This window comes from Eschrichtius robustus, chromosome 1, assembly GCF_028021215.1.
Source record: "Eschrichtius robustus isolate mEscRob2 chromosome 1, mEscRob2.pri, whole genome shotgun sequence".
Lineage (NCBI taxonomy): Eukaryota > Metazoa > Chordata > Mammalia > Artiodactyla > Eschrichtiidae > Eschrichtius > Eschrichtius robustus.
In genome coordinates this window covers 64,066,885-64,076,127 of record NC_090824.1, presented here as the reverse complement: position 1 = coordinate 64,076,127, position 9,243 = coordinate 64,066,885, and the positions used below count along the sequence as shown (strand labels likewise).

At 51.8% G+C, this 9,243-nt stretch overlaps 1 non-coding gene across 1 annotated transcript; it reads left to right on the top strand.

Moving 5' to 3' along the window:
* The first annotated feature begins 4,228 nt into the window (after nucleotides 1–4,228).
* Nucleotides 4,229–4,392, top strand: LOC137777300 (U1 spliceosomal RNA). Its single transcript, XR_011076493.1, has one exon. It is a non-coding gene; the product is annotated as a U1 spliceosomal RNA (small nuclear RNA).
* The last annotated feature ends 4,851 nt before the right edge of the window (nucleotides 4,393–9,243 follow it).

Below are 9,243 nucleotides of genomic sequence, written 5' to 3'. Positions count from 1 at the left end.
TTCATTATGCAGGCATTTTTGAAAATTACAGGCCAGTTATTTTGTAGAATATCCTTGGTTTTTAGGTTGTCCTGTATTCACATTCAAGTGTGCATTTTTGACACGTAGATGACATAAATGGTACTGTATCTGTTTACATGTTGACTTATGTCCCTCCAAAAATATATATATATATATATATATATATATGTTGAAATCCTAACCCCTGATACCTATGAATGCGACCTTATTTGGAAGTAGAATCTTTGCACATACAATCAAGTTAAGGTGAGGTCAGTACAGTGGGCCCTAATCCAATATGAATATTGTCCTTATAAGAGGAAAATGCCATGTAAGGACAGAGACACGTAGGGATAACGCCACGTGAGGACAAAGCACAGATTGGAGTGATGTAGCTGCAAGCTAAGGATTGACTGTCACCACTAGAAGCAAGGAAGAAGCAAGGAAAGATTCTACCCAGAATCTCGGAGGGAGCATGGCCCTGCTGACACCTTGAGTTTGGACTTGTAGCTTCCAGAACTGTGAGAGAATAAGTTTCTGTTGTTTTAAACCACCCAGATTGTGGTACTTTATTATGACAGCCCTATCAAATTAATCCAGTGTCCTCCTCTGGGCATCACACTGCAGGCACGTGAAGTCAGTTTGTTCAGTTATCGGTGGTGTTAACATTGATTACTTGGTGAAGGTGGTGTATCAGTTATCCACTGCTGTGTAACAAACTACCCTAAAACTTAGTGATTTAAAATAGTGACCATGTTATTTGCTCACCATTCTTTGGGTCAGCAACTGCAGCTGGGCTGAGCCGGGCAGTTCTGCGGCTCTGATGTAGGACCACTCGTGCAGCTGCAGTCAGCTCGTGGGACAGTGGGGCGGGTCAGTCTGAGGGCCCTCAGTTGACATGATTCATCTTCACTCCCGTAATTTCATCCTCCAATAGGCTAAGTCAGGCTTCTTCTCATGGTGGTCTCAGGACAGCAGGTGAGAGCGACTCCCAACCAGCAACTGTTTTTCAGTCTTCTGCTTCCATCGCATTTACTAATGTTCCATTAGCCAAAGCAAGTCACATAGCCAAGCCCAGAGTCAACATGGGAGGGTGCTGCAGAAGAACATGGTACCGGGGCCAGTATTGTAACCCTCTGCCACTGGGGGTGTTCACCAGGTTTGCCCCTCGTAATTATTAAGTAATTTGTGTGGAGATAATTGAGGATATGTAAATATCCGTTACAAAACCTTAACCCAATAGTTTTTAGTATCCACTGTTGACTTGCATTATGGTTGCCAAATGTTGATTTTCTAATTCTGTCCTTCATTCCACATTTCTTAGTTGGCATTCTGTTGTAAGGAAGAAGTTTCCTTCCTTCCCTATGTAATCAACGTGAACTCATGGCTGTGTTTAGTTGTCTATAATCCATGACTGTTTTCATTTATTTTGATGTTTGGTTGTTCTCATACTGGGCCTATGAAAGACCCTTCAGGTTGGCTACTGTGTCCTTCTGACATGTCCATATAATTTTTGGAGCATTTTCTGGCACAAGATATTCCAGGCTCATCTTGTACCTTCCCTGACTCCTGGAAATCATCTGTTTCTCCAAAGAGCCCTGGTTCTTTTTAGTGGAGAATGACATTTAGAAAGCAGGATCAGGACAGTGGGTTTCCCTACACATATCTATATCTATTAAAAATAATGGGCCCAGGAATAAAGACGCAGACGTAGACACTGGACTTGAGGACACGGGGAGGGGGAGGGTAAGCTGGGACGAAGTGAGAGAGTGGCATGGACATATATACACTACCAAATGTAAAATAGATAGCTAGTGGGAAGCAGCCGCATAGCACAGGGAGATCAGCTCGGTGCTTTGTGTCCACCTAGAGGGGTGGGATAGGGAGGGTGGGAGGGAGACGCAAGAGGGAGGAGATATGGAGATATATGTATATGTATAGCTGATTCACTTTGTTATACAGCGGAAACTAACACACCACTGTAAAGCAACTATACTCCAATAAAGATGTTAAAAAAAAAAAGGGGGGCCCAGGTACTTCCCTGGTGGCACAGTGGTCAAGAATCCGCCTGCCAATGCAGGGGACACGGCCTCGAGCCCTGATCCGGGAAGATCCCACGTGCCGCGCAGCGACTAAGCTCGTGCGCCACACCTACTGAGCCGGCGCTCTAGAGCCCGTGAGCCACAACTACTGAGCCCACGAGCCACAACTACTGGGCCCGCGTGCCACAACTACTAAAGCCTGCATGCCACAACTACTGAAGTCTGCGTGCCACAACTACTGAAGCCCGCGCGCTTAGAGCCAGTGCTCCGCAACAAGAGAAGCCACCGCGATGAGAAGCCCGCTCACCTCAATGAAGAGTAGCCCCCGCTCTCGCCGCAGCTAGAGAAAGCCGGCGCGCAGCAACGAAGACCCAATGCAGCCAAAAATAAATAAATTAATTTAAAAACATAATAATGGGCCTGTACTGATATCTTCAATTCCAATTTTCAGCTTCACACCACATGGTTCCTCCTTGCCCTCCGCCATTCTGTATTTGCATCTCCTTTCTTCAGCAGTGAGAACCTTGACTCCCAGCCTCCATTTACTCATTAGCTCAATCCTACAATACAACAGCATTGGTACAAAACTGTCACAACCACATAGCTATGAAATACCAACCTGCTAGGGGACACGTCAGTATTTGCAGTTCTTGTCTCTAGAGTCGAAAACGGTTATGGTCAATGTACTGTGTTCAAAAGTCATTTCGGTTGGTTATTTATTTCTACTCCAGTGTGGTTACACTAGTCATCTGAGATACAGTTAGGTTCATTTGTACTTATATCCAATTTTAGGGTCTTTTCCCCCTGTATTTTTTTTAAAATGTTATTTATCTTTGGCTGCGCTGGGTCTTCGTCGCTGCGCGTGGGCTTTCTCTCGTTGCGGCCAGCGGGGGCTACTGTTCGTTGCGGTGCGCGAGCTTCTCATTGCAGTGGCTTCTCTTGTTGCGGAGCCCTGGCTCTGAGCGGGCGGGCTTCAGTAGTTGTGGCTCGCGGCCTCTAGAGCGCAGGCTCAGAAGTTGCGGCGCACGGGCTTAGTTGCTCCGCGCGGCATGTGGGATCTTCCCGGACCTGGGGCTCGAACCCGTGTCCTCCTGCATTGGCAGGTGGATTCTTAACCATCGCGCCACCAGGGAAGTCCTCCCCCTGTATTTTTTTGTAAGCAGCAGTTTTTCTTTCTTTCCCTCCTCCTTCCTTCCTTTATTTTGGCTGTGCCGGGTCTTAGTTGCGGCACGCGGTATCTTCAGTTGTGGCCTGTGGGATCTTTAGTTGTGGCATGTGAACCCTTAGTTGCGGCACGCATGCAGGGTTTAGTTCCGTGACCAGGGACCGAACCCCGGCCCCCTGCGATGGAAGTGTGGAGTCTTACCCGTTGGACCACGAGGGAAGTCCCTCCCCCTGCGTTTCAAAAACATATCCAAAATGTTAACAGCGTTCCCCAAATAATTACATAGAAAGGTACGCTCAGAAAACTGTCACTCTCTCCTTGCACTCACCCATATAGGTAATTTCATCAGTTCTGGTTTAACACTCCTGGGTTTCTTTTTGACAGACGGTGTATAATTTTCTTTTTTTCACATTTTTCATAGACAAAGGGTAGCATACTACATATATGCGTGCACTTTATTTTTTTCGCTTAACATCGTCAATGCGTCATATCTAGAGAAACCTGGAGGTCAAGGAAACCTGCCCTAAGCTCCTCGAGGCCACACAAGCCAAAGAGAAAGTAACAGACTAGAAAGCCGCCTGAGGGCTAACTGCCCCCAAACATAGCGATTTCCCAATGGGGAAAAGGTTAGACATAGACGGTGCGAAAAGTGAAACCCCTCAATCTGACTTTAAACAAGAACCTAATGTTCACTTTAAGTCGAAGACTCTGGGCAGATGCCTCCTGCGTTCTCCCTGCTGTCCTCAGCCGGCTCGGGGAAAGACTAGAGGGGCGGGACTTCCGGAGAGGGGCGTGGCGTATGCAGATAGGGAGGCGCGCAGAAGCTGCTGGTCCCACTCCGGCTGGGCTTCCGCGTCCTGCGTGTGGACAGCCGAGGACTCGCGAGGCTGTTCCCGGGGTGCGCGATGCCGGAGCGAGGGGCATGCAGGGGCGGAGGGCGCGGAGAGGGCGTGAGGGAAGTGAGCGTGCGTGAAGAGGTGGGCGATCGCGAGGGTGTGGGGCGAGGGTGGGCGGAAGATTCATACTTACCTGGCAGGGGAGATACCATGATCACGAAGGTGGTTTTCCCAGGGCGAGGCTTATCCATTGCACTCCGGATGTGCTGACCCCTGCGATTTCCCCAAATGTGGGAAACTCGACTGCATAATTTGTGGTAGTGGGGGACTGCGTTCGCGCTCTCCCCTGATGTTCGACGTGGTGAACAAGTAGAATAGAATTTTCAGAGTTGGTATTCGGAAAATTCGTTCGCCTGCGCGGCGTCTATGTGTGCTGAAGTTTTTGTCTACGGTGCGGTTTAGGAAGTGCTGTTGTGTGGAGGGCTGTGTTTCTTTGTTTTTTCTGTAGTGGGTTGCGGAGTTCACGACAGTGCGTTACTTGCAATGAACTTCCAAGAAACCGTGCTTTGTCTGTGTCTGAACAGCTGCTGAAGTTTTTCGAGTCACTTAACGTTTTCGTGGTTCGTTTCGCTGTTTACCAGCAGCATATGCAGTGTCCGGCAGCGAGAAACAAAAAAAAAAAGTCTACGCCTCTGAAGAGTGCAGAGTCTACAACAAGTACTGACGTTTGCAGCAACATGACCGGAAACCAGCGTATCACACTAACAAAATCAGATGAAAACAAACGTTACATAAGTCGGTTACGTTTAAAATCTCTCTAAGTAAGGGAAGTTAACTTAAAAATAGCACTCGCCCCACAGGCACAGACAACAAAGCTCTGGAGAAAGATAAGTTAGGAGTAGGAGGTGGGTGAATATGGAACGCTATGTAGGAAGTAAGAGAAGTTGACTGAATAAAACATTGAACTTCATTCTGCGTCCTCAAGTAATAAGACAGAATGAAAAACAATCCGCACCTCTACATCTGGGACTAGCACCATATCGTGAATCACCCAGTTTTTAGTAAGTGAAACTAAAAAAAAAAAACCAACTACGGCCAGAATTCCCTGCCTGTCCGGCGGTTACGACCCCTGTGCGTTCGCTGCCACGGCCCTGGGTTCAATTCCTGGTCAGGGAACTGAGATTCCCCAAGACGATGAGCTTAGCCAAAACACCCCAGAGAGAGAGATATATGTATATATACATACGCAAACACACACATGCGTACATACAATGTGTATTTATAACATTCATCTCAGGCTTAAAAATAAAACGGACACTGTTCCCCAGCAGGTTCTAGTTCTGAGTCCAGGTAAGATGAATAATACTGTGTCCTTCCTACAGAGAAATCACAGAACACTCCCCGTTCCGCTTCATCACCAATATGTCTGAACACCATTTGCTTGAGTCCCAGGGTGAGAGCTACTACGGCCAAAACCAAAAACCGGAACACAGTCCCTGAGCCCTGGGAGGGGACGCACCAGGCCACGCCATCAGCCTCCAACCTAGCCTCTTTCAGCTCCTTATCACTTTAGGAGAATGTGATCATTTTTACAGATAGCAGAAAAATGCAAGTCAAGTGTAAGCACCTTATTTTTCTCACATACCTGCCCCTTCTCTTGATCTACTGCTTCTGCTGCTTCAAGCTGTAGGGGAGGCAAAACTTTACTTTTTACCCTTTGAGGGTCTCTGGCAGGGCCTGAGTATTAAAAGGATATAAAACAGGAGCGGGGACTTCCCGAGGGGTGCAGTGGTTAAGAATCCGCCTGCCAACGCAGGGGACACGGGTTCGATCCCTGATACAGGAGAATTCCCACATGCCGCGGAGCAACTGAGCCCGTGCGTCGCCAACTACTGAGCCTGAGCTCTAGAGCCCACGAGCCACAACAACTGAGCCCGCGCGCCTAGAGCCCGTGCTCTGCAACAAGAGAAGCCACCGCAACGAGAAGCCCGCACACCGCAACGAAGACTAGCCCCCGCTCGCCGCAACTAGAGAAAGCTCGTGCACAGCGATTAATTAAAAACAAACAAAAAATTTTTTTAAACAGGAGGAAAACATGCAGATTTTTGCATGTATGTAGATGAAAACCCAAAGAAGTGGTTAAGTGGGTCTCCGAGAAACCCTGGTTCCTTTTTTTTTTTTTTTTTAATAAATTTATTTTATTTTTTACTTTTGGCTGCGTTGGATCTTCGTTGCGGTGCACGGGCTTCTCACTGCAGTGGCTTCTCTTATTGCGGAGCACGGCGCGCGGGCTTCAGTAGTTGTGGCGCACGGGCTTAGTTGCTCCGCGGCATGTGGGATCATGCCCGGGCCAGGGCTCGAACCTGTGTCCCCTGCATTGGCAGGCGCATTCTTAACCACTGCGCCACCAGGGAAGCCCACCCTGGTTCCTTTTATTGGCCCTGGTTCCTTTTGTTGGAGAATGATACTTAGAGACCAGAATCTGGTGTGTCATTGCTGTTAGGCCCTGTACCTATTTTACTCAATGGATTATATTCCGTTATTATCATTACCTTGATTTGGCAGTGGGAACCCTTTCGAATTGGCTCTTGTGTGCTTGACGTGCCACCGAATCAGTCACTGTACATTCCTTCACTTTGGGGCACAGTTGCATGTTCCAGGCTTGTATTTTCCCCACCTAAGAGCCTCGCCTCCCCTGGGGGCTGATATGCCCCTCCGCCCTCCTGCCCACCATGACTTTCTGTCGCAGTGAGGCTTACTGGGGAGCGATGGAGAAGGACCATCAGGCTTCTCAGGAGAGAGCACATCCAGGGCTCCACAAGGCCCGTGGATATCCAGCCTTGGCTCCCCTCCTTCGCCCACCTACCCCGATTCCTTTGGCAGAGGCGGCTGCTTCCTGAAAGAGGTCAAGGTTCTGTGGACTTCCTGGAGAGGCACTGGAGTCCAGAGGGAGGGGCAGAGGGCACAGATGTCCAGGTTGGACTCCTTACAAACGTTTCGGATCCCACCTGGTGTGTGCCCACCACCCAAGACCACTAACCCACCCAGCAAAAGTCCCACAGAGGCACGGCAAGCCACACCAAAGTGGCCTTCCCTCAGCTGAGTGCGTCGCCGCTCCCTGACCGGGCAGCAGGCACCTCTGCCCCTTGGAGGGTGAGGAGCAGTGCCTCAGAGGTCCCCTGCTACTCTCTGTGACACCCAGACAAGAAGAGTTGGCCGTGCTGAGACTCACACTCCCCTGTGCCGGTCACCAAAACCCACGCACCCCGCCCACTCCCCCAAAGCCAGGTTCCCAAGGGTTCCACACCTCCACATCCCGTCGGGGGTATATCCAACGAAGGCCTGAGGTTCTCTCTTTGGTCCTCACCCGCTGGTCTCTGCAGGTGGTGACATGTGAGGCTGAGGTCTTTCTGCAGCTGCAGAGCAATAGACTCTTGCTGAAGGTCACCTGTCAGCCTGCAGTGGCACGGCCTCCCAGACCCATGGAGACTCCACAGACTCCAGGTCAGCCCCTCTTAGTTAGCAGTGGGACCGCGAGGAGGGCTGAGACCGCAGCGGGGGGGCAACCACAGGTGCTTGCCAGGAGAGGAAGACGTGTGGGGAAACGCAGTCTCCGGTTTGAGAGGCAGAACCAGAGCCGAAAAAGGGCTTGTGGGCTCAGGGGTCAGGGGAAGGCAGCGCTGGGCCCCCGAGGTTTCAGAGAGCCACGCTCCCATCGGGGTTCTGCTGTGACTCCTCTCGGTGAGTCTCCGGCGTTTCCTTCCCGCAGGAAGGGAGGGCCAAGGACCACCCGCGGCGTTCTTCCCGGCACCCACACACCCCACCCCAACCAGGCTCTGTCCCCAAGGTGAAGGTGCTCCTTCTTGCTGAAAGTCCGGCCCATTTCCTCCTGGGTGCTCTCTGCTTGGGCCTCGGCAGCTTCCTCTTGGCCCCGCCAATTCAGCCTTAAGGACCCAAGGCTAAAGGTAGCCAGCTGGTCAGAAGCCACAGGCCAGTGGTTTGTGCAAGGAGGTGAAGTTGTGCGCCCCTCCATGATGGCAGCTCCCCACCCGCCCACCACCCCACCCTCCACCCTTCTGCTCCCTGCCATCAGCCCCCATTGCCCCTGGCTCTCAGGGCTCTCTGAGCTCTGTCTGTGCTTTTGCTGGCAATCTTCCTTTCTCTCTCTTTCTCCCGCCCCACCCCCTTTCTATCTACCTATCTATCCATCTATCTATCATCTATCATCTATCTATATCCATCAGATGTAGCAGAAGAATGGGTGCGGGCGTTTTCCCACCCTTGTACAGTGTGAGCAATCTTTGCTCTTTCGGCGGGAACTCAACCCCTCCAGCGGCTACCAGAATAGGTGCGAAGGCATATGAAAGCTGAGGTTTCCAGGGGGCCACACCACCCCCCCCTCCCTCCCCCGCCCTGTCCTCAGACTGACAGGACACCTGGAAGGTTCTCATCGGCACTGTCAAGGCCCACTGAGAGCCCTGCTGCGTTTTGCTCCTGCCGGTGTCAGCTTCCGCGTAGGTACACAATTGGCAGTGTCTTGGAGGGTGGCAGAATGTGGCTTGGAAGATCTCGGGGTGGCAGTTCTGCCCCACAAATAGATTAAGACGGTTGGGAAGGTTCTCTGTGTCCCCAGGTCTGTACCTGTAGAGACCATGGGAAAGACAGGGAAGGAGAGAGAGAGAGTCTGGGAGATTGAAAGACTGTGACTGGGAGAGACAGAGACAGTGACCTTCCTTTGGGGGGCAGAGCTGGGGATTGAGCCCGGGAGTGAGAGGGGGTTTTCAGGAAGGGTGCCGTGGTTGTCCCTGACCGTGTGATGGCCTGTGCGCTTGTCGGCCTCCAGGGCTTTTGGTGGGCAGCTCCTGCGTGCCCCCCCTGTTCGGCAGGGATGTGCGCGCGTCGAGCGGAGCGGGGGCGGTGGGTGAATAAAAGTGGAGAGGGCGCGGGCCGCGCTGGGGCCGGCGGGGCTGCGCGCTAAGGCGGGAGCAACCGGGCTGCGGGGGGGCGTGTGGCCTGCGGGCGGGAGGAAGGCGCAGGCGTGTTGCCTGGCCACGGCCCCCCCGTGGCTGTGCGGGCGTCCCCCAAAGGCTTTCCCGCCTCTGGCGGGGGAGAGAGGATGCTGCGCTGCCTCAGGGCCTTGGGCGGGGCTTGGCCCCGGGGGGGCGGTGCCCTTCACGAGGGCGCAAAAGCGACGGGCACC